General features: G+C 35.6%; 1 long non-coding RNA gene across 5 annotated transcripts in view; it reads left to right on the top strand.

Annotated features, from left to right (window-relative positions):
• Positions 1-27,165, top strand: part of LOC105835530 — a 286,578-nt gene that overhangs the window by 3,190 nt on the left and 256,223 nt on the right. For all 5 annotated transcript variants that reach the window (XR_004965065.1, XR_004965064.1, XR_004965063.1 and 2 more), the window contains one exon: positions 15,036-15,225. This is a non-coding gene — a long non-coding RNA (steroid receptor seven-up, isoforms B/C). The remainder of the gene's footprint in view (positions 1-15,035; positions 15,226-27,165) is intronic.

Raw genomic sequence — 27,165 nt, forward strand, 5'->3', positions numbered from 1 at the left:
ATTTAGCAAAGATTTATTAAATTTTTTCTTTTTTGCTAAAAACTATTGCACATTTCATGGAATGTTTGAAAGTTTTATTTATTTAAATTCTATATTTTACTGATAATAGAGATGTGTGGAATATTTTATTACTAAAATGGATGATTTACAAATGTATTTTCTGGTACTTATATTGAGTCTATTTTTTATTATACATAACTCAATAATGTAGTTGATATTTTTTGACTGAAGACATTAATTTGCTATTAATTGTTAATTCACTTATATTAGTCGGCGTACAAAAAAACGTGGCTTTGCACAATGGCATTGAATAATGAACATAGGGCGATGAAAATCGTTTTAACCATCTGTAGTATTGTCCACTAACAATAGCACTGCGTGACTTCTTCTATTAGCCTTCTATATTACCAAGTGCATACTTCAGACCTGCATTTATTCCACCCCATTCATTCCGAAGTTCTTAGCTATACTCGAGTAAACTGTCGAGTACGTATCGTTAATATTTGCTTAACTTTAATTACTTTGATTATAATAATAGTTTTAAATAGATTAATCATACACATGATAGATGCAACAGTGAATTATTGATTAAAGAATATTAGCTATCCTTAAACAATTTTTTTTGTTAAATAAAAAGAATCTGGAAATTGGATGTTAATTTGAAAAATATAGTATTTAAAATTAGAAGTAATAGCAAAAATAACGAAAGTGTTATTAAATAATTACTAACTTTGATAAGTAATTGCTTTAATTTGTTGATTTGTCGTTATTGATAAAGACTTTGCAAAGTCTCAGATCCATTTACACACAAGCGGTTAGCTTCGAGCTTTTAGCTTTGATAATGGAACAGCGTGACTCCTTTTATTAGCTTTCCTCGTTACCGAGTAGTGCTTGACGAATATTTGTCCATCCGGTGAATGAGCGCCAACATATAACTTTCATACGTTCCATTTGCACGTTCTGTTTATCGTTGGCAAGTAAGAACGCCAAGAAGTTACTGAGTAGGTTTGTTTCTTTCCGATTTTATATCTTTTTGATAATAATAAATCTTTTTTAAACGACTCTTTGCTTTCTTAATGTTAAATATTTTTATGATTATATATATATATATATATATATATATATGTGTGTGTGTGTGTGTGTGTGTGTGTGTGTGTGTGTGTGTGTGTATGTATATATATATGTATATATATTTCTCTAAATTTTTTTCTTGAATAAATATGGACTCTATGTATATTCGATAAAAAATCTGATTACAATTTTATCCGCTGATAAATAATTTTTATACATGAGAAAAAAGTTGTTAATTTAATGACTAAGTTTTTTAACTTGATTAAATTTTCTAAATTCTTTTTATGTATTTTAGTCAAATATATAAATATTTAAATTGAAGTTTAAGTATTTTATCTATTTAAGTTAAATGTATAGATACTTTAATTGAAGAAATTTAATCAAGTTAAAAAATTTAGTCAAATTAACATTTTTTTCTTAGTGTATTTATCAGCTTCCGAATTTCTTGTATTTTAATGCTATAATTGCAAGTTGTATGTATTTGGTTCCAAGAGATTTTTTTTTTAATAGAAATTTCTGTCATTCGCAGACTCGCGGGAAATTTCTCTCGTTACAGAGGTTACTTATTATTAGCGTGTAAAATTTTTTGCACTCTTGCCAGTTGGAACGGTCGTAATCTCGGATATTCGTAGTGCGGGAGCGCACCTCGCGCCGCGTGTTACATTATCGGAGACGACGGATAATTAATTAGAGTGCCGGTGCAAACAGCAGGTTCGGTAGGAGGACGATGGAGCTGCCCACCCTCGTTCGTCCGGGACTCCTGCGTACCTTGCGCGTTCGTGGCTATGGCGCAAATATAATCGACAGCATTTCCCACGAGAGCACGACGGTGCCGGTTGTGCATACGGACGTTCACCACGCGTTCGAGCCACGTCGACGCGGCTGGTGTTTCCTTGTTGCAAGCGTGGCTTCCGAGTTTGCCGGCGCATATTTGCGCGGCCGGGATAGAGAGACGGTCAACGGCGGTATATACATTTAATCGCTTCGATAACCGATCGCTCGTGTTTGCCTGTCGCTGTTCGCTTTTGAGTCTGTCCAATTGAATTGACTTGCGAATGGCTCTGTTGTTCGTTATCCGTTAGTAAGGAGCTTCTAAAATCAGTCACTAATATCCGCGCAGTTTTATCACTTTTATGCTTTATTCGAATTATCGTATTCTTTTTTTTAAATAAATGTATGTATAATTTATAATAAAAGTTATGAAAATTTATTACAAACATTCTATAAGTTACAATATTTTTTTGTTTAGTTAATGTGTTGACTTTACCTATGCCAGCTATGCATTTATTTATTGTTATATACTTTTGTAGTGCCTTTTCAGAATTATATGCAATATTTCAAATATTCTTTGGCAAGTTAGAAATTAATTATATAATAAATTATCTTTTTACCACTTTTAACTGTCTATAAATTTTTGTAGAATTTTACAATTTACAATTATTTATCAAAATAATTAACGTTTTGATATTTCTGAAATTGTCCTTTTGCTTTTAATTTCTATAGTTAGACAATATATATCTTTCAGGTCATATGCACAATGCCAATTGATTTTTCTACATAGAAGTTAATACTTGAAAATTAATACTTTACTTTTACTTTGCGGTTTTCTCGCACGTGTACGTATGCCTCATAACATTTTATGTAGGGCTGCATTTCGGCAATAGCGGAAACGGTAGTGTTCTTATATCAATCTTGCGGTTTGACAGCTGTGAGTATAAAGAAGTCTTAACCAGAAACCTTAAAACTGAAAGGAATACTCAAATAATCGTCATCTAATACTTTATCCATAATGTATTTTTGTAGAACGCACGCTATGTTTCTTTGATGCTTGCAATATCTTGTGAAATAAATTATTTTCACGCTGTTCATAATTTATAATGTGTATATTTCAAATTACGGGGTCAAACATTTTAAAATATTACAGAAAATAAAAATTATATAAAGAGAATTGATTTGGAATAAAAGAGAATCAAAAATTAATCAAATTAACTTCTTTGAGAGGTAGAATTTTTTATTATATAGAACTTGTTACATATTACATACAGAAGATACAAAAAGAATATCTATGTACTTTAGAGCACCTTATATTTTTTGTCTTTACAAGAAAATATTACAGACTTGAATGATATGTTGATCTCGAAATTTGAATTGAAACATTTATATTCTTTTTCTTATTCTAACAGCTTGCTGAAAATTTTCAGAATAAATTGTTTTGAGTCTTACTTTTTATTTCCTTGCAACACGAATACTGTATGTACAGTTAATTTTAAGTGTGATAAATAGAAAAAGTGACATGAACGATTCTTGTAATTTACAGATCTTCAAACTGGGGCTGTTTGGACCAATCTTTAGACAAATGCCTTTTCTCTTTTATCAGAAAACATTAACTAATATAATTCTATTTAATTCATTTTATTTTCAGAAAGAAAGAGGCAGTGATATAAAATGATGATGTAACATTATTGTAAATAAATTAAAAAATGTTTTTCAGGAGAGATGAATATGTATTTTCCAAATATATATTTTTCCCTTTTATTTATTATATGTTATTACATAAGTTATATATTGTTTTGTAATACGTAAAAATGATAATCTGATAATTTATAATGGTAGAATTTTTTAACAAACCAATTTATAAAAAATGAATTAACCTAGAAGTTCGAAAAATCAAATTAAGTTTAAAATATTTGATATATATACTACAGATACTCGTTGAGTATATTAATTTAATTTTAAGATATTTTTGTGTAATGTTTTTATAACGTGAACAGCATGAATATCGGGAAAGTTTTATAAGTATAATTTTTATAAATGATAAGTTTTATGAATAGTATTTTTTATCGACAAGTCTGTATTTTAATCTGCTTCTTTGTCAATAATTATTGTTATACACAGAATTTAATAATCACGATTGATGGCATCGATTTTGGGTTTGATGCCTAGCCCATAATATTCGTTAATCCAATCTCTGTGTCGAGAGAGCGGTCCGTTTTCAGAGACAAGAAGCAGACCAATGTGCGGCACTCCTAATTGCGTTAGAGTAATTACGTTATACACGTTTCAGGCAATAACACCCTACCGAACAATAATACTATACAGATACCGGCGTTATTACGCGCCGGAACAATTACTAAATCGTAATGAGCGACGTATTTGCGAAGGGCCATTGTAATTAGCCTCCACGTTTCAGATTTAATTACACGGTTCGAATATCGTATAACCACGGAGAATGCCAATTGTTATATATGTTAAATGAAAAATTTGACATTACGTGATCTAACATGGTAATTATTACTAATTATTAAACAATATTAATTTATTATATAATGCGCGATAAGTTTTTTTTAAGAATTTCAGGTTATACATATTTACTTATTTACTTATATATTTTATATCGATATTTTTAGTCATTTTTTCTTAATTATTTGTTATTATATCATACGAATTTTTATGACACAAAATGTTTCGTATTTTAATGAGAAATATTTTGATTGGCTTAGAAATCTCAAACTTTTGTAAATTGATTTTTTAGTGTGCAAATATTAGCAAACTTTAAGTTGAAAGTTTGATTCAATGAAATCCACAGCTTTTGGTTATGATTGTTTATGACCACATGGATGTAACGTAGATTATCTCCACGTTTTGGTGGTCATAACTTTTTTCCTCTCGTAACGTCCTGTCATGGATCACGGAGACAATAAAAAAAAATAGGGCAATCGCTTTAATCTGTTGTATTTATATCGCACTAAATTTAGATTACCGCATCTGCGCGACGCGACATTTTCACCCTCGTATTCGGCGAGGGTTGACCGCTTGTCTAATAATACTGCGACATGATAAAAAAGCCCTCGGTGAAAGTTAATTGCCGCGGCTTGCCAGTTGTCCTCCATCTGATGAATGGCATTATGACTTTTACGCTCGTTTTAGTTCATTCTTCTTTCCTACCTTTTCTGTCTCGGATATGCGCAACTGTATTGTGAAGCAAGTGTATATCATTTGAACCTCGAGTGGACTATTAAAGAAATGTTAGAAGCAAGGAAGACTATAGCATAGTTGTTCTCGTTATCTTTTAATTTTACTAATTCTCCAAGTAATATAAATTTTAATTGAGAGTTAAGACGTAGTAGTTTGGGAGTTGGGGAAATGGCAATTGAAAGTTGGAAGTTGGAGAATTCGAGTTTGCTTGTCGAGTCTGTTCAGAGTTTATATAAGATATAAATTACATTTGAAAGTCTATTTTAAGAGCATCGCTAAATATGTTAATAGTGTTTTATCCCTATATAGAAAAAGTTGTATTCTTCCTCGAAAGATTTAATTTTTCACAGAGAAAGCATATAGTGTTCTTATTTCCCTTTGAATGACCATATCTCTTTGCTATCAGACGCACCAATCGAAATAGTTATAGCCATGTTTGGTTTTTGCACAATTGATTCAATATCCTGGGAATGTGCGTACCAGCGCAACTCCCAACATCAAATCTAGAGAAGGGTGGTAGTTACTACCTCGCGAGTTCGCGTGGGAGGTCACGTTGGACTGGGGGTAGGTGAGGCGACCCACGACCTTCGACCAATCGCGAACCTTGCTTGGCATTGGCCTGCCAATAGGAGTCTGCTTGCCGTAACCCCGCGTGACCTTATGCGCGATTCTCTTGTACTTTACGCTGCGAAAACTACCCCCGTCACTCTCGTCGGCGAAATCACTTGCGTCAGTCAAAGCTACCCCCATCACTCGTATATTGATTTATTGCTCGTTTCTGTCAAACAATTAGAAATGCATGCAGAAAGATTTCGCGTAAATCGTATTGTATATATTTATAATATCATATGTTCAATTGCTGCTTATGGAAGATTGTCATATTTTAATTGATAATTTCTGTTCACGGTAGAGAGTATTATATAAAGTTGCTCAAATTAACAATTATGATTTTAAATTTTCAATATTTTTAGTAAAGCATTAAAAATAAACGTATTAGTAACGAGAAATTATTTATTGTTGATTAAATATAAAATAATGTGTGGATACGAATAACAGTTACTTTCTTAATATATACATCTTTATTCCGAATTAAAATCTTTGTTTTTAAAGTTACTTTCAGAGTAAAGTTTTGTTTAATCAATGTTTGCTAACGAAGAACTTAGTCTAAATAAACGTTGGCAGATTATAATAATGTTCACGCAGAGATGAAAGGATCAATTACAAGACTTCCCATTATTTACGTATTAACGAGCACATGCATTTATTTATACACTAATGTATTCGCCACCATTGTGTCGTCTCTCAGTCAAGTAGCATTCAAAAAATATCGTTAATTTTGTCTGTTAAAGACCACAAGAAAATTAGATTGTATCAGGAGAGAGAAGCAACTTTGCATCATACTAAATGAAAGATTATGACAATTTAATACCCAAGAAAATTTTCCCCAAGCTATTTAAATTTTTCCTATGCAGCATAGTTTTAAAACTTTCTAATCAGTTTACTTTAGTGCATTTTAAGTTTGTAGTAATCAATTCAGATTTTTTTCTTGCGGATGATTTTTAAAAATTATTTTATTTTTTCTCTGATGATTTTACGATGTGTTGTTCGTCCCTTAATAGTTTACTGATACCTAATCGTGTTCTAAGACGTCTTCGATTTCGACATATACGTATAGTTGTCGAGGGTACGTGCTCGTGAACGCCCGGGCGGCCAGGCCGCGTCATCCGACCGTCAGAACGGAGCATCCGATAGCGTCGGTTATCGAGCGCGGGTGGCAAGGTAATTACTTCCTTGGGGTTGGAGACGTGCGCGCGCCCCACGGGGGTGGGGTCAGAGGTCACGCAGTCTGCTCCAACCGCCTCCGGACAGCCAATCAACGCTCTACGCTTCCTGTCTTCGGGGCGATACGTGCATGTGAGTATCAACGCGTGCGCGGCCGTGTCCGGACACACGCGTGTTAGATGCGACACGCCGCCAATTGCACGACTGGCCAACTAACTCCAGGTGCGGTAATCGCGACGACACATTAGCTAATACGTCGACCTGGACCTGGACTTCCCTGGTAGTTACTGACAAGCGCTACTCCCAACGCGGACGTCATTAATATCTCCCTCGCGCACATAGATACGTATTGCTTATCAAGACGAGGAAATGTTGCTTATATCATGGCGCGTTGCTTATCCAAACGATGTTTATCAAATTCAGAATTTCTAATAAATCTGAAGATGTTTTTCTTTTCGAAAACTTGGCAAATTGTTCGTGATTTTTTTAGATTTTTATCTTGAACAACTTGAAGATTAAGTTTTAATATTTAAGTTTAGTTGTAACAATTGAGAATTAATGAATTGATAAAAGCTCGTTACATCCCTCGTCTTACAGATTTTTTGATAAAAACGATATTGTTTTCAATCTTTTTTTTTTCCTATTTGAATAAATATTCTTTCCAAATCCGTTTAGGTATATCAGTATAAGTTTAGGTATACTCTTTTAGTTTGTTCATACTTTATCTTAATATCTTCTGTCTGATCCGAAAGATCAATCTCTGATACGCCTAATTAAAAATTTGGAGCGTCAGGTGATCAAGGCATAAAATACAACTCACGTTAATTGGGACCAAGAGAGCGATCTCTCCTTACCTCTCTCCTTTTGCTTTGCATCATTCTCATATTGTCTTCTCTCTTTTTCGTTCAACGTGCCCGGTTCGCTTCAGTCTTCTCGTGCCAAGCGTGGTTTCATTAGTCGTCTAATCTTTCTTGCAACCTTGGGAGGAGGATAAGAACTTAGGCTCCTCTCGCTTAGGTCCAAGCAAGATCTTTTCCTCGACCGTCGGGGGGGGATCGCCGAGTGACTGATGAACTGGCCACTAATTACCTTCTCTGTGCCGTACAATACCAGCGTATTAATAACTCGCATTTATATGCCCGTGAAAAATGGACGTTCGCTTCCTTTCGCTCTCGTTCGTTCTTTCGTTCTCTCTTTATTCGATGATCAAAGCGTGCAAGCACTCATGCGATTGTGTGGACAGATAGATGCATACACGTAGATACGAAAGCGCGAATGAAAGAGATAGCGTCCGACCGTACCGCCAACCTGTTGTTTTGCAATGTCTGTACTGTCATTTCGCGACCGTATATAAATTTAAAATGAAGAATGGATAATGCTGCTATTAAACGCAATGAGATAGATTACTGACGTAACTGACTGAAATAATATCCATCGTTAAAACGTGTCTACTAAGATTAATAATTGAATTAATTGGAATGAAAATACTATTTTAAAATCTTATAAAATACAATGTGTATAATCAAAGTAGTACATTTATTATATTTACGCTTCTAATACCGATATGAAAAATAAATGATTATTAAAACTATGATTTCATGTCGTAAATTATCTAATAAAAAATTTATATAAAATTACAGATTTTTTATATCTCGTTTATACGCTTTATTATTATATGCTTATATGCGTCCCATTACATTTAATTTAACTTACCTTAAAATATATCCGCGATAGATATCTCGAAATTATTCATATTACTGTCTCACTCTCGGATATGACGTATCTCGACTCTTGGACACTTTGCTTAAGGTTCGGTTCGCTATGCTTATTTATCATCACCGGATATTAAATGCTGTTCTGTCAACTTGAAGCTAAGAGAACGCGTACGTCGATCGATGACTGGGCGCGTTGAAGACTACATACGTGGGCCGAGACGACCTGCGCGAGTTATACGAGCGATCGAAGAGAGGAAAAGGTCTTGACATTTCCTCTGCGCCTCGATAGAACTAAACCTTCCTGACATTAGATAGACTCTTTTAGCCTTTTTTGACATTTATGGAGCAATAGACAACGAATTACCCACCATCTTCATATTATCAATGATGATTCGCGAATGGCATTTTCGGAGTAGGAATTGCAAGTGCTACACTGTGATCCCATTAAATGTTTTTAACACGAGAGTGGTGTCTATAACACCATTCACTTAGGAAATGAACGATACTTTTTTTCTTTAAACGACAATGCGTGTCGAGCCAGACATCTAGATCAAAGCATTCTTTATATATATATTTATATATCGCACTGCATAACAAAAAGTATCATAACTTGAACAGTGATTTTTTTAAGTAGGTGTTTTAAAGATTACTTAATATGTATATATTATGTCTCACATACAATTTAATAAAAATTATCATAGTAATATCATTATCATATACTTTTTTATTTTTTACGTTATATTGCTACTGTAATTCATTGTATTTGTATAAATTATGTTTATATAATTAAGTGGATTAAGAATATGTGTTGCAGCATTTCTGTCATTAAATACTTTAATTGCTTTAATTTCAATTACAGCATTTTTTCTTAATAAAACTATATCTATATACAGAAAATACAAAATGTTAAATTGACTTTTTTTTTAATATCATTTTTTTTAAATACAAAATATTCTTATTTTTCATTTTGATTTTTATTGAATAGTGTTATTATTATTATTATTATTGCTGTTTTTTATATTTTTTAATGATTTTATGATGAATAAAGTAACTATATTCCATCAAGACACGAAAAATTCCAAATGACATTTTGAAATTGTATTATGAATAATGAAATTAAAATGTTTGCTTTTATATAAAATTGTATTATTATCTTTTAATAAGATCATAACATGATAAGCGTAATACGATAATTTGATAGATGTAGCTTAAAATGTTAGGTGTATTTTGTAGCTGCACTATGTTTCTTTACAATATTTTAGACATTTTTGATAAAAAACTTAAATAATTTTTAGAGGAAGGTCATCAATGCTGGCATAGATCTCTTAATTTAATAAATATCTAAATTATTATTATTTTTATTATGCTTTTGCAATGGAAAAACATTATTGTTTATAATTGATACAAATTTATGATTCGTAACTGGACAATTGCATGCACCATGTCTCGAGATTCGTTTCTAGGATAATTCATAATTCAGTCGGTTTTTGCTCGAGCACTTTGGCAATATTAAACGCAGACGCGGAACCCACAAGGGGCATCCACAAAGCCGCGGTAAGCTCAAAGCGTCCCTTCGTAACCATCGTTCTACCCTTTGCTCACCCATCCCTCTCTTGTGTATGATAGTATGTACTCAACAACGATCTCATTTCACTGAGTTTGCACAACGGCAGCAATATAGAAAAAGATTTAAAAATCACAGCTTGCGTGACATGTCACATAATTTAAACTTATTGTCATGTCATTAACATTAAAATTTTGCCCGAAATGATGGAAAGAGAATGATGTAAATCTTATTCTATCAATTAATAATTAAAGCGATTATGTTCTTAAAAGTACCTTGTACCTTGCGTGTAGGTTTTTCATATTTTATATTCACCTTGTGCAAAATGTGTAAAGCATAAAGAGATTTGCGAGGGATTATTTTCTCTTTTCGTCGCGACAAACATAATGTAGAACTTCAACTTCACGCAAGGCATTTTATTTGCTACCGGAGTTGTCCAGCAGGCAGAAGTGCCTGTTAATGTTAACCTTTCGTGTAAATGTAAAATATAATTAGGCTTCGCAGTGACGCGAATCTCGCGGCTACAATCTGGGAATATGCCTGCAAGGTTTCGCTCGCTCGGTCACGCTGACGATTTATTCGCGCAATAACGTCACGTACTTTACGGACGTACGTAACATTTACTGCATCTTCTATTCAGCGGATAAGTTACAGCTACCGTTACCATCGCGCCCGAGCGTTCGCAGTCGCCGCGCGAATATTCATCGCGGGCATTCACCGTGTACCTATCTACCGGCGTACATAACCGCCACTATTTTTTCCAAGAGCAATATTTATCGACGCCCGACGGATTACGAGCGCAGCCCGACGCCGGCTACTAGATTCTGCGAGCAAGTTAATTCTTAGCTCATAACATAAATATCCGACCGCGTCTCGTGACTTTAGGAATCTCGAAAATACTTGGCAAGAAATCTTCCGATGTTTTTTATAACACCTTTATGATGATTGTTAATTATTACACAGTTTTCTGAAAGAAAGTCAAATATGAAAACCTGATTGTGGTTCGGTTTATCTGAATATTTTATCGATTATTTTGAGATTATGATTTGCAATTAATATTAAAAGTACATGAGAATATTATATAGATTTTTATGTATGAAAGTCTTTTTTATAATTTGAGCATCAAGAAATTAATTTTTCTTTATTTTTTGATTTATTACATTATGTCTTATTTATATTGGAACTTTTAATAAGAATAAATCTTATTATTCTGTGCACACAATGTGATATAATACTTTATAATAATTCTAAAACTATGTTATAAAATATGTACTTCTATAAGCTTTATTTATAACGTTAATTTTTAATTGATAAATTTATAAATAGTAATATAATTTTAAGTGACTTTGTGGTAACTTTGTATCGGTTAATACATTTCCTCGAATGCATTCGGCGATATTTGTGCCATTGATTGAAAAATCTTAAATAAATGATCGCAAGAGTCGATCAATGGTTTAGTTTTTACGGTTAAAAGAGAGCATAGCTTGCGCGACCTACGTTTTCATGCACGTGATATCGAGTACGCTTTCGAAGTCTACGAAGGTGACTTCGGCCAGAATCCCGGCCTCCACCTTCAAGATGGGGGTTGCAATCGATATCCAGTATGCCCTTTGACCAATACACTCCGTGTTATCGATTGTGTGCGACAGTCTATTCACTTTTACTTGCTTTCGACACTTAAATATTTCGAGAATTGCAATTAAAAATTTGCAAATATATTGAATTAAAATTGCACAATATGTAATAATTAACATTACATTCATTCAGATACGAATCATAAGTTTTTGTGGGAATTATTTAAGCCACTTGTTTCTCGCTGCGTGCCCTTTGCAATCATAACACGCGATGGGGTCGATTGTAATCTTCCGCGAAGTTCACCAAAGTTCCACCGCAAACGTGCATGTGTATACACGTATACTCTCGATATTCACAATCGTGTATTGCACCTGGCGATGCGCGGAATTGAAACGACACGATAATCCGAAGACCGGAAACAATAGTTCGCGACGACTTTCGTGGCAACCACCTGGATCTAGGTCTCGTAATGCTCCGGATATTAAGCACGGTGAACAAAAACGGACGGAAGTAATTACTGCTTTTAAAACTCACCCCGGAAGTGACGAAACAAGAGGGAGGAAACGCGAGCTGCTTCCTGATTTCGTACTGTGATTCGGTTAAATCATTGCGCGTGAAAAGTCGCATATATATCGCAACATTGATCGTGACGGTTACCTATTTCCCAAATTATTTAAATAGAGATTTTTTATTATTTTGATAAAATTATTTTTATACATATCGATGTAATGAATATAATTATATAATTATACTTTTTGTTTTATATATTATATTTAAAATTATATATATATAATTTTTTAAATTATTAATACACAAATATTTTTTAAATTATTTGTGAATTATTATCAACAAAAAAGAAGTTTTCTGAATCTAATGAAAAGAGAAGAAAATTTGATAAAACTTTATTTTAATTTATATTAGTAAAGGTTTAAAATATAAACTTTTCTTTGTCATAATTTGAGATAAATATGATTAATACTATTGAACCACGGTGATTTATTATGTCACTGCGGATTTATTTGTGTACTAGGAATATGCTCATGAATTTTAATCTTGTACCAAAAAATCTAATTTCGAGATATAATACGCACGACAACGAATGCCGATGAGAATACGCGACCGCAAGAGAAACAGGCTTAACGGTTTCCGTGAAGAACTCTTCAATTAAGGAAATCCCCGGCATTATCGCGACCATGGCAGCTACATGCGCCTCGAGGAACTCTCGGTTGTGGTTTAACGGTCGTGGTCGTCCTGGTGCCTCCTGTACGTCGCCGCGTTGGTGTGGCAACGTACACAAGAAGAGCCGCAGAAATCTCTCCGCGCCAATAACTTTTTATCGCAAGCGACTCTTGCGCAAGAAATATGAATTGTTAATAGAAGGTAAAAGCAATTTTATGTACTCTACATAAAGGCGTGTCGATATATTCTAAGGAGCGGCTCTCTTCGCTATACGTCGCCGGCGCCCCGCTATGTAAATTGCGCCTGAAAGAACCCACCCCTGCCACTACCACCCGCATACATTAGTTTTTATCTGTTTTACTTTTTTATTTGAAGATAATTTTCATAAAATGCTTCTTACTCGCTCGAGCTCCTCTTCCGCCGCCCTCTCGAACTTCCTTTCCCTTAGCGGGACTCTCCGTGAAATCTGATTCTACTTGATAACTCCGTCACTTTTGCCGCGCCTCCGATTTTCTCTTCCTCACGCTACTTCTTTCACGTTGCGAATATTTGAATTCTTATACGTGGTCATCTGCAGGGCTAGCAGGAAGAGATTTTATTTTCTCAGAAGAAAGTAATTGTATTAATTTAAATTTATTAAATTAGATTTAAATTGTCTTATTTCTCTTTTTCTAAGTAATAACATTTTTTTATTTAATACGAATCGTTTAAAATATAAATCTGTGCAACTTTATAAATGGATGAATGTTTATATCAATAGAATGCAATTGAGGCTATAGCAATCGAATTTGCTACGATTATGAGCTTCACTTTTATCAGGCGTTAATTAACCATCAGTAATCTGATGAAACTATAACCCATCAAGTACGATGTTTCAATTTCGGATAGTTACAAGACCACATACTCAAAAGTTAGTAGGTTTGCGTAGTAACTCTGTGGAACTATCCAGTATAATATATTCGTATGTAACGCGGGTCGTGTGAGATCCAACGCTATGAAAGTTTGAAAATTAACTTGTGCTAATTAAGTTTAAATTGAAATAATACAATAAACGAAAGCTATTCGTCTTTTACATGATAAAGAAAAAATCGAGATCGCTCATATGAGCGAGCTTAATTTGTCTGTTGATTTTTACTTTGTTTTAACATGTTGTTTTCCATATTATTTTTTACTTTTATATGAACTTTTATCGTCTTTTTTTTAGGAGAGTGTAACGAATAGAAAAGTCACAGAATAAATTTTCGAAACATTTGACACCGAATTTCTTTCGACTTTTGTTCGTTTCTATCGTCGATATCAGATCTTTCCGCGGAATATCTCGTGCATATTTCTCTACGTGCTCGCCCATTCGGATCTATTTGCGTCGCGTCCGATCGTTCAGGGTGACGCATTGGGATGATCGTGGCCGCGCAAGCCCACCTCCTCGAGGTTGCGCGGTATATTGCGAGGCCAATGAAAAATTTAATAGAACCCGCCGGATGATCGATGTAAGATAGTCGGTGGAGAATAGCGAAGATTATAAGGGGGGTTGGGCCGCTGCCGCGGCGAACAACCGCTATTCCGAGATGAGTGATCGACCCCCGGAGACACGGAGTCTGATCTCGTCGTCGCACCACCCCATATACCCATATACCGGAGACTCGTCACTCGCCTTATCTCTCGACGGGCCTGTCGCCCGATATAACGGAACGTCGAGTCCTTACGTTAAGCCGTTATAGGATGACGTGCCTGAAGAGTGACCGCGTCGCCGTCGTAGTCCGTGCCGCGCGATTACACGACTTTGGCGTGGTGTCGATTACATGATTGCGTTGTTACATGCTATAGACAGACTATATGCGAAAATCACGATTTTAATTTAATTATAGGTGATTTAATCAAATTAAGCTCCACTTTTTTAAAACGTATAGTAATGGCAGATTTTTAAATATTATATCATTGATGACAATAAATTTCAATTAAAAAAAAATTAAGCTTATATTTATTAATTGCGTTTTTATTAAAGAATTTTGCTTAAATTTTAAGATATACGATACGGTTTAGTAAATTTTTGACAATCAATTTGCATTGCATTTTTTGTAATTGTTATTTTTTTCTTTTTAGTATTATCTTTATTTTTATTTATAAAATTTTTAATATTTTTTTATAATTAAAGTGATTAATCTTTTATTTTTCAGATCGAAAAACACGTGATACGAATCACTACGTGTCGTTCGTTTATTAATATTTCGCGTACGGGAGTGTCGTGAAAAGTATCGCGCGATCGTTATATTCTAGTGATATTTAATTTCGCGTGTGATTATTGTATGCCATGAAGGAAAGGAGAAAGCCTTTGGAAGCATCGAACGATGGCAGAGGAACTACAGGGTGAGTAAATTGTTCTTTATTTTATCTTTTATTTGTAAAACCGACTTTTGCTTTAGCAATATAAAATGCATAAATAGTTTTCTTTTAAATTGAAAATTAATTAAAAATGCTGAAAAATTTTCATCTTGAATTTTGTCGTCTATATTTATCTAAACAAGATATTTTACTATTGTATTTATATTGTAACATGACGTAAATAATTGTTTCTTTTGCTTCTTTCTCGGAGAAAAAGTTGATTTTAATTTTTTGTCAAAAAGAAAAAGAAGTAAAGTTAAGTACCTCGATACTAAGCACATGTAGATATATATATATATATAGACACCGACACGTTATCTTCTCGCGTGGAGGGAATTTGACAAGCTGAAGGTTTTCAACTCGTTCTGTCATCTGCGATGATTACGTACGCATGGCAGCGTGCGCGCGTGTATACGTGTATACGCGGATTCGTTTGAGGGGTTCCACCGTCGAAGAATCGCGCTGTCGTTGGTGAATTCACCTCTCGCGCCAAAGGGAATAGCGTCGGCGGCTATACGCGAGGCGTCGGGATTTCGGTGGAAATGCTGTGCGACGCGGTGTGTCTTTCGCGCGCGAGGACACTCCTCCCACTCGCTCTCTACGGCACCCTCAAAAGAATCACTGGCGTGTGCGGCTTTCCGGCTCGGTCCCGAAGTTAACTTTATTAAACCGCGCGACCGCGCATAAGCCGGAATTATGAAATAATCACCAGCGTTGTTATTATCGTCGGTGGTTCGCCGTTTAAGAGGGCTCGTGAAATTATTTACGCATCGTCGGTTCACGCACGCATTCCTGCATATGTTCGAGCGATTGCACATACGAACTTGTAAAAATGCACTCGAAGAATTGATTAAGTGATAGTTTTGATGAAAATTACAAATTGTTTCTAATCAGAGAATTATATCACATTTTTATTTTCTATCTACATGTTGGATAGAAAAGAAAATTATTTTATAAAGAAATCGATAGTGACTGATAATTATTATTAATCTTTTTGATTTTAGTAAATGTATAAATGTGTATATAAACTAAATTTTATATTGTTATGTAACATATGCAATATATATAGTTATTAAATAGTTTTTATATTAAGAGTAAAAAAACATGCCATCTATTAATATGAAAATTTACAGAAAAAAATGTTATTTATTTATACAATAATCAATTTTTGCTATAATATGTTTTATTAGCGGATGCGTTTCTCACTTGCTATTTGCGGAAACCTTCCGCTGTAAACACATTAATGGCAAACCTTTGAGAAATCCGATTCCGCGAGTTAAATACATCGTCGCTTCTCGTTCGATCGGTTCCTTCACATTCACGTTCATGTTGCGTATTCAAAGAGGAAAAGAAGAAAATGAAAGTCAAAGGGATTTGGATGCCGATAGTCCTGTTCTAAACCAGCCATCACGGCCGTTAATCTCGTTTTCCGCGAAGAGTATCGAAAGAGAGAGAGAGAGAGAGAGAGAGAGAGAGAGAGAGAGAGGAGGGGGGGGAAGGGTAGTTTCGGATTCGAGTTAGGGGTAGACCACACAAGAATCGCGGCGGTAGCTTAGGTATCAGAACGTTCGCGGTTGGTCACCCTCGAGACTGGAATCAGAGACCGGGAGAGCGATCTGGAGCAAGCGGGGGTGGCGAAAGTGTCTGCACGTGTACGTATGTGTACGTGATGCAATCGTGCACGAGAGGACGAGCAAGACAGGTTTGCGTGACGAGAGGAAGCGAGAAAAAGAATAACGAGATCACAGAGGGAAGGGATGAAAAGTAGGGGTGGAAAGAAGAGTGAGGGAAAGAGAAAGAGACACGGAGAAGACGAGAGGGAGGAAGAGCGAAAAAGCGTGTGAGAGAGAGAGAGAGAGAGGACGCTCCGGGGGAGCGAATGTGGCGCGAGATTTACCCTAAAGCCCCGGGCAACCGCAACCCCCGAGCGATTTCGATTATCGATAGCACTCGTTTTAAAACACCCAGTGTCGATTTGCCGCTCGTCCCGCTGGTACGCTGGGTGGTTGGTGGTCGCCCACCCCCGCGCGCGCGTTCCGGACCCTCCTGTGTGCTATGCGGTTCTTTTTATTCCCCGCTCGTTGACGGACGCGACGATTGTCACGTTGGGAATTTGTGGTCCCCGCAGATGCCATTCGAGATTCGTCCGATTGGATGGGCAACTGTAGACACCTGCCATGCTTCTTTCGCGACGTTCACCTCGACGTGCGGCCGCTTGATTATTCGGCCGATAATATTCTACATGGCGAGATAAATCGCGCCAACGAAATTACGCGATTTCCGAAAATCGCGCTCTACGAGAGGGAAAGACTCTTTATTAGATCAATACGTTGTGTAATGAAAGTTTATTTATGTATTAAAATGTTATATTTTTTGGTTTACTAGTTGATTTGTATAAATGGATTTTTCTTTCGTTTCTATATTTATAATTATATTATATAATTAGAATGAAAGCGACTAAACATGAAAATTATGAAGCAATGGGAGGCAGTGAGAATTATATTTATCAGTCTTACTTTTCATATTTTCATTTATCTTATTGCTATATCAGGATAGTACTAAAATAGCTTTGTCATAAAAATTTTATATTTAAATCACACTTAATAAAATTGCGTTTGGCTTGACGATAAAAATCTGATTAGGATGAATTAGGAAATTGCTCATTTAGCAGAAACTTCGCGGAACAACCGTATCGTTTCTCATGCGTGAACTCCTCGCATGTGCCTTACACATGCCAATCGAATTTCGACCTCCCCCCTCCCTCCTCGTGTTGAATGAACGCTAGTCCACCCTCTGACAATCAGACTAGTCAGGTAACCGGGATAATCACGCATCGTGATTTTTGGCCATCTGCTGGACGAGTTACGTCGTGATTTTACACCTGCTCGTCGTCCCTTTCAAAAACGTTTGCTCTATTGTTGCGCGAACTAATGTCGATGTTTCCGGAAATATCGGACAAAGAGTTATCCTTGATCGCCCGCTGGTCCTTTTGTTTTCACGATACACTCGTCCACCGATGTCGATCGCGTGGGAACGCTAATGAAGAAGTTACCATACGAAATGCATCAGTCGAAATTAGGGAGACCGTTGTCCCCGCATTGTCACCTCACAATGCACACGGTCGCCCCATGTACATTAATGTGTTCGAATTACTAGCATACGATCGATACGCATAATAGAAGAACGGAAAAAGTTATTATTTGATCGCGATAACTTCCCCAATCGAGACAGTTTGTGAGCGAAGTAGATTTACGGAAATAAAGTCGGAATTTGCGTAAAAAAAGGAGAGAAAATAAATTAGAAATTTAACTCTTATTTGTGAGTTTACAGCTTTGTACGTGTATAAAAAATCATTAAAATTATAGAACCTTTGAATTATAACATGTACATAATTGTTCTTAACAGTCGACACGGAGAACGAATTTTATAATAAATCTCGTATACAGGAATAAATTGACAACTTTTATATTATAAAACTTATAATTATAATTCATATAAACATTCGTAAAAAAACATTCGTTGAAGTATTGTTGTGCAATAATTTTGAAGTGTTATTTACTTATTAAAATAAATAAGTAGTGTTTGATCAAATTCGATAATGTCATACTAACGGTGAAAGCAACTTCTACTTATTTGTGCATGCCAGCTTTGAGCATTATTTGTCGAGGTATTTTTTTATTTTCTCCCTACCGGCGGAACACTTCTTTCTACGATCGTGCGATGACAAACGACACGGGGACATACGACAGTCCATGGGAGGTTGGGAGACACGCAGGGGCAACTTTTGTCCATCGTAAGTTGAAATTTCAGCGGCCGGAAATTCCGCGGCATTATTCGTCTCGGAGATCTCGGTGGTGCTCCGGCATTGTACGTCGCGAAGGAAATGATGCAGGTTAAATGTACCGAGCGGTAGATAATAAACAACAATAATACACACTCGAGATAAATAACGCGCGACAGATATCGCGCGCAGAAAACATAAAATATTTGTCCCCGGGAATCGCGCCAGATCATCCGTCATTCCTGGCTCTAGTGAAATCGATAAAGCCGCTAAAAGATATTTATCGTCTGAGAACGCTGTAAAGCTTTCCCCTCCTTGATTCTAGCATGATACAAAAGTATCTGGATCCATAGCACGTCTGTCACGCGGAATTTTGACTATCATAATAATCCTTTAAGCTGATTTCATGTCATATTTTTTTTATATTAAGTACGCAGTTTGTTTTAATATTTTTATAATAGTTTTATAATTAATTTGAATATCTATAATATCAAAAATAAGTCTTATTATAGTGTTAATGAGATATACGTAAAAATGAGACACATTTCTTTATTATGTTGACATTATATGCAAACAATGCATGAAAGATTAAAATGTCAAAAATAAAACTTGGTAATAACTTGAAATAAGACTTTGGTTCTTTAAATACTAATACGTTCCATCATCAATTTAAATCACAATTACAGGTGTTTTGCAATGGTATGTCATTTCTTTACGTAATTTGTTTTTTCTACTTAACTAGTGTGCAAAACTTGGATACGTCCTTATCAGGTTAATGTTATGCGACACGCAAGAGAATAATCCGCGAGAGCGAACGATCAAATAAATGCTGTCAGTTTACTATTCGTGCTGTCACACAGTTGTAAAAATCTCTCTAAAAGTCTTTGAAAACTTTTTTTCTTATGATATACAGCATATGCGGTTTCATGACCTTTTTATGTAATCGGTAAAGCAAGCCAAACAGTTAGTTGGCCAAGGAAAAGCGTAGATAACTCCTGGAGTAGAATTGATCGTCGTGAAAAATGGTATGTAACAGTATAATTACATGAATATTAATGTTCTCGCGCGATTGAAACTGCTGGAGTGTGATTTCTTGGTTTTAGCATATGTCTTGACCGGGTAAACTCTCTCGATGCCGCAACATCGATCTAAGAAGAGTATGCAATTTCATCAATAGATATTTATCAAATGACTATACGTGTTATTGTGATTGATGAATTGATTGCGTGTATTTATTTGACGTAACTTTAAGAGACTTTATCTTCGAAATAAGAAGAGATAAAAATACGATAACGTCAGTAGGCATGACTCGTATATGTCAAAGACTATTTTTAAAATTTACTTAATTATTGTAATATCTTTTTTTTTCACGTATAGAATTAAATTTATGAAAAAAAGTTAATAAAGAAATTATTTGAAGATATATTTTAGTAGCTTAGACGTATCACAGACATATGCTTTAACTTTTTCTTATTACGAAAGCTTTCATTTATCTTCTTATCCTTTGTTCTAATTACTTAAAATTTTTGAGAATCAAAGCAAATTGCCGTTTACGATACTTACGGCAGACTCGAACGGAAAAGATTGATAGGGAAGACTCTCACCACGATGACGGCGTGTGCGTGCGCGCGTGATTGTGGATGTGCGTGAATGTAGAGGTTCAATTTGTCGCGGTGTAAGCAAATACCGTTCTCCGGAGTTTGCTCGGAGTAGAGCCAACGACGCGACGTCCTTTAATTTAAAGTCCTCCTTCGATATCGGGCGACATGAGCTACCTACCTACCTACCTACCTACCTATCTACCCCGACTTCAGTTACCGCCGTTGTCGGTATCACCGTCAGAGCGTGCTTCATTTTCAACCACCTCGTCGTACTTGCGCGCAGCCTGCGCAAACAGAAGGGGTGGCCTCGTGCAAACAGTTATTGTTTGGCACAGGCGCTTATGCACACCAGTATCGACGCAGAGATCTCAATTAGTACAGCATTCACTTAACGCGATCAACCGTCGACGATGCGACTTCGACATCCGGCATTCAATTAATTGAGTACTCGTTCTCCCGCGGCTTAAAAAGATCGTCCTCCCAACGGAATTTCTTCGGGCTCTTTCTTTGACTTCCTTCGAGCAAGTGGTTCTTAACTTTAAAGTGTACAAACGGATACCATGTGCACTTGAGTTCTTATGTACAAAGTTGCAAGTTGCTAAACAAGCGACTGTATATTCGTAAATTTCCTTTAAAAAAAAATTTTTTTTTTTTTCAAAATTTAGAAATATACTACAGAAAGAATTAATGACTTTATATATGTGTGGGATAAACATTGTCAGTTGGTGTCGTGTGGGCAATTGGGCATTCTTTATAACTAAATATATCTGGAAGTACCATATTTCATTATCTTCAATATTTTAAATATATATGAGTATATATTATATTAAATATATGACAACAATAATGCAATTTTTAAAATTATTGTTTATTATAGTATAATTTTTTGAAATTTTATTTATTTACAAAGTAAATGCAAATCGTAAATGAAGGAACAAAGAACAGATTTATTTTTTACTTATTTTATTATATTTGCTTGTAATGAATCCTTACGAGTTAGCTAATGTTTAATTATTGTTTAATTACATAAAATTAAATAAAAATTCGTTGAGACATCTATATTGTGAAAATTTAACCACACGTTAGGCTGCAACGATCGAAAGATTTCTTTCTGTTCGGCTGATGCTTGCTCATAAATTAAGATCGTTCCGGGTTGGCAGCCGTTTAAAAAACCACCAGGGCGAAGTCTCCCGATATCAATAGCAGGAAAATCTTGCCCATAAACAAGAAGGCTTAAGCGCGGAATCCTTGAAATGACCAAAGGCTGTTCTCACAAAGGGTAGCAGTGACTGTTCGAGAGACTCGCGCATGGGGGTTGGCTGGTGAAATTCCGGTTGCCCTCGGATGGGATAAGATTACGCGTGTATGCGAGGATGAGCGAGAAAGAAAGAGAGAGAAAGAGAAAAAGAGAATCTTACATTCAAAATAGCTGGGATAAGGCTGAGCTTTCGGATTTGGCAGTCGCGATGGCGGGGACGTACGAGTGGTCGCGAAAGTCTACGTCGGGGGAGAGAGGATCAGGAAGGTGGGGTACAGGTTGTAACATGCAAATTTGAACCTTAGAGGTTTTATGTCGGCGATATCTCGGAATCATCTTCCCTTCTCCCTGACGTCGGCGGCGCGAGGGTAGATTTCGCCCCGATCTTATCTAGAACAAAATTGTCTCACACGTTGAAAAGAAATAGACATTCTTTCATTGTCCTCCTCTAGAATACGAAGACATTGCGAATGGCATCGCGTCGACCTTCCACCACGCACGATTTTTGAATCGATAGTAATTTATATTATTTATATCAACGATTTTATAATGGTATCTAATATATTTTTAAATCTATCGAATTCTTGTTCTTTTTGAACTGATATTAATACGTAAAGTACTTTATATGAGCTGATAGTTTATTGAGAGAGAAATATTATTTTCATTAAAAATTTTATTATTGCAAGAGATATACTAAAAAAATTTAAACTTACTAAAGTTTTTTTCTATACACATATATTTAAATATAAATATTTATAAACGTTTAATGAAATTTAAAAATGCAGAAGTGGAGGATTTTTGGATTTTATACAAGAATGAATTATTTTATTTAGAAGTAATAAATATATTGGTTTATTACTATATATTTGTTTATTATTACATGTGTATTAATTAAACTTTTACAATGTGTTGCTTGTTGGATAACATCCTTTGCAATTTTCTTGATTAAATATGGACTTTTATCGCTTCTAATTATAATAATGAGGCAATTATAGCATAATATGTTATTGATATTTACAAAATTCTGATGCTTATGCATACAATTTTCCTTCTTTTTTGACTAATTATTATGGTTTCCTAATGACCGTTTTTGGATCGAATGATAATCTACTCGTAAAAAATTTATTATACGTGCAGAACGAAACGCGAATGGCTTACTGCGTGTCGCGCACAACGCAATCAGATACAAAATTGCAAACGATTTTAATACGGCGCCTCCATAATTTACGGGTACAGTCGAGCCGTGTATTTTTATTGCGCATGCGGCGATCGAGATTGTTATCTAAATTGAATCGGAGTTCTGGCGTGCCGCTTCTATAAACACGGGCGTAAACCAGACATGCCGCGATTTTTTAAGCTGCTTTCTATGAAAATCACTGAAAACTCGCGATATAATGATCGAAATTGCTAACGTAAATAATTGCTTGCGCAACCGATTGCAAGCATCTGAATAAAAATACTTTAAAAAATTTTTATATTTTCTCTTTGTGTCTTGTAAATAAGTTATACATGGAGAAAATTTTACAAAAATTCCAGTGTACGATAGCAGCTACGGAGTATAAGAAGAAATTTCAGAGAATTACAGCTGTGTAAAAACTAATGTAATTTGATGAAAAACATAGTAAAAATTTTCATCATTTCTTTCTTGATTAGTACTTATTGTTTATCACAGTAATTTTTAGTATAGAATTTTCTCCGCGTGTACTACTTTCTCATATTATTCTCGTATTTTTGTATTCTTCTTCAAATCTTTTTGTGTTGCATTTTTTTCTATTTTTTTACATTACTAATTGTAATTATAATTATAATTGTCATGGTATACTCAATATTTTTAAGAAATTATGACATCCTTTATACACAAACGAGAGAAAAACCGGGCTGCTTTATATACGATGTGCCAAGTCTTTCATTGTGATTACGCTTAGGCGCATTTGGCACTTTCAAAGTTGTACGAGTTGCAGATCAATCATGTAGAGATATTAATATCGCACCACATTGGCCGCGCATTCGGTAGTCATGGTGCATTCCGCCCATTCATCATAGCGCCATAGTAGGTTACGGCACACCGAGGGCGTGTGATTAGAATCAGTTACCCTTTACTTGCGCGCGCGTTGCCACTGTCCCCGTGGTGGCAGCGGGTAACCCTTGATATCCCGGGCAAGGATATCCCCTCGGGTACCATCTGCCAAGAGCCGCTCCTTCTATCTCTATAGTGTTGCCCGCTCCGATGGGAGAGGCTGTACGCTGTGCGCGGTGGTCCTCTCTCGAAAAATTAATAAGCCACGATCTCTCATGGCTGCGTCATTAAGGCTAGCTCGACTTTTCGCTCGAGTAGTGCCTGATGGTCGTGCGATTACAGCGAGTTCTTGACGTATCAATCATGGCGAAGGGACATTACTTTGATTATTTATATAGTTAAATTAACATCTTAATATTACTTTGCACACAGATTAAAGTTCACCTAACATCTCGAAAAATTTTGAGATTTTACATAATATATTTTTGTAATTTTTACTTTCTTAATTACGAATTAGTTAATCAGTTTTATTTCGACTTGTAGATATTAGTTTTTGTTATCTAGTATATGAGTTTTTGTTTTGCTTAGTGTAGTTCCGTTCTAGTTTAGTTTTGTTCCAGTTTGATTTATTTTATGTGATATAATGTAGAAATTTTGTGAAAGTGGATTATTGGACGGAAAAATCATTTACAAAGATAAGTTTTCAATTTATTAAATAAAAAGAATAGAGGATTACTAAATTTTAAAGAGGTGATAGACCGTGCCTTTGTTACGCCAGGCAACAGATAAAAAGTCCATTGCTTTAAAAGTATCTTATTTCACTTTAATAACGGAAGTGATAATGATACATAATGTAGTATCTCGGCACTTGTAGGTCGTGATCGGCGCTGATAACGTCACTTACGTTACTCCAATTACGTGCTCCCGGTGTAATGACTTACACACGACATGCTCTTGTGGGAGAATGTGAAGCACGGTCCGAAATTACGTGAACTTCGGCGACGCGTACTCGCGCACAATTTACAGCAACCCTCCAAGTTATATTACGTGGCCATTTTGGTCACGACGTCGTAAAATCTATTATTTAAGCGGCTACCGAGCCGGGGCCAAGAAGATTGCATCTAAAAGCGGTAGACTACGGACGAAGTATACCTTACGTCTGTATATATGCGTTCACATTTACTTTGTGCGCTGATGTATGAAGTAAAAAAGAAAAACGGAAAAAGACAATGAAAGCGGATGGACCGCTGGAAATTTGTGACAATTTTTCATTGTTCTTGCGGAATAATAATGGTAATGATTGCGTTGATAAAGTTTCTCGTAAAATGTAAAAAAAATCGCATTAATTTCTTTTCTCCCGTGGAGTATATATCTGAATATATACTACGCATATTTTTCTAAGAAAGAAGATATATTTTCTTATATGAAGGATAATATGTAGAGAAATAGAATAATTGTTTTTATAATATAGTTTTTATAGTAGAGTCTCGCCTAAGCCTTTAACATGGCAAAGCTAATCATACTTTTAAAATACATAGAGTTTATTGTAATTAAAAAAAAAAATAAAAGACATAGAGGAATACTTGTAATAATTATTGATGCGAACAATCGTGTCATCCTGATGGCGCAGTTTGATTTGTGAGTAAAAGGGCACGATGGAGAGGCAGTGTGTACTGTCTTCCTCTTGTACGCATCCGATGCGTCATTTTGCAGAAAACAGTCTTTTGTTCCTTATTTATTGCGACATGAATAAAACACGGAGGAGGAGCGGCGGCCAGCAGTGGTATTAAATGCGGTATAATTTTCAAATTTTGGGAAATAAATAACGGATAAACGATACGCAGACACGCGTGGGGCGTTTCACCCTCTTCGCTGCCTCCGATCCCTCCCCTTCTTTTCGGTTCCCCTGAGCATACATAAATCGTCGAGTACACGTGGGTTTAGATTCCGCGAGGAGCGATGAGAGGAAGGCGAACTCCTTTAAAAAAGTATTGGATCATAGCTGTATCTAATACGTAGCGATATAGAAAGTTATCACAGATTTAAAGTAGTAATAACTAATTTTAAACGAACGAAAGACAAAATTGTCGTATAAAATCTCTTTGGCTAAGTTTGGATGGCATTTTAAAATACGTAGTTGTCAAGTTATATTGGGTTAATTGATAATTTATTTTGAAATGCTTGAGATAATCTAATGTAAGAAAGTGTCGAAAATTAAATATCTAGAAATTTTTTAGGAATCTTAATGTTAGATGATGTTATTTGTAACAAATAATAAAAGAAGTTTAAAAGTTTCACGGGGATGAGAGAGAGACTGATGCATTTGGTTACTTGGGCTTAGCAAACTCACAGTTTCAAGCTCAATATTTTGTAGACGTACATATGTTTATTACACACATACATTTATACGCGCTTTTTAGTTATATAATAATATAATATTCATATAATAATAGTTATAATTTTAAAATAATTGGAGAAAATAATCTAATGTAAGAAAAAGAAGGAATAAAACTTCTACAAACGATTAAACCTTTCAATTAAAACTATTCTGCGCTCTTTTATAATTAGACTTAGGAACGAACAGGTTTTGAAACGGCGATTTGACGATTACGCGCAAGCGGAACGACGCTCATATCGTCACGCGGTTTCTCACCGCGTTTCTTTAATTGCCGGCATTAATCACGCATAAGTACCGAGCATCTTGTAACGGTGCTAATGTTTGCCCGGCGAGCATTTCCTCGTGCGATTTTGGTCTAACCCTTTGACGCCAAGGGCGCGAGGGCGATGGGATACGGATCCGCGGTTGGCCCGTCGCGTCGCGCGATTTCCACGGCTACGCCACTGGGAATTAACCCCGAGGAGCAGTAACCGCCATCCGCGGCCGCAATTAGTACGATACTGCATGGAGTGGTTACGGAGGGTCCTGCCAAACCCCGTTTTGATCGTCGCGGCTAACGAACGGTTAACCGTCCTTAAGTGGCACCCGTGCGACGCGTACACTACTATCGAAATTACGCTAATTTATGCTAATATCGATCGGCGTCTATTGATAATGACACGGTTGTAATAATCGCGGTTTCGTCGCGAGGACTCTCTCGTTGGCATATCAATTTGCTTGTGTAACATCAATTCCGAACGTAATAGCGCAATTTCGTGATTTCGATTCACCGTGTCGATGGATGTCGTAAAAGGTGCATTTACCGCGGTCAACGTAGCCTGGAAAATTTTGAAAGATGATTTTCATCAATTTTATTTAGTTGAGTTAAAA

The sequence above is a fragment of the Monomorium pharaonis genome, chromosome 11 (genome assembly GCF_013373865.1).
Source record: "Monomorium pharaonis isolate MP-MQ-018 chromosome 11, ASM1337386v2, whole genome shotgun sequence".
Taxonomy (NCBI): domain Eukaryota; kingdom Metazoa; phylum Arthropoda; class Insecta; order Hymenoptera; family Formicidae; genus Monomorium; species Monomorium pharaonis.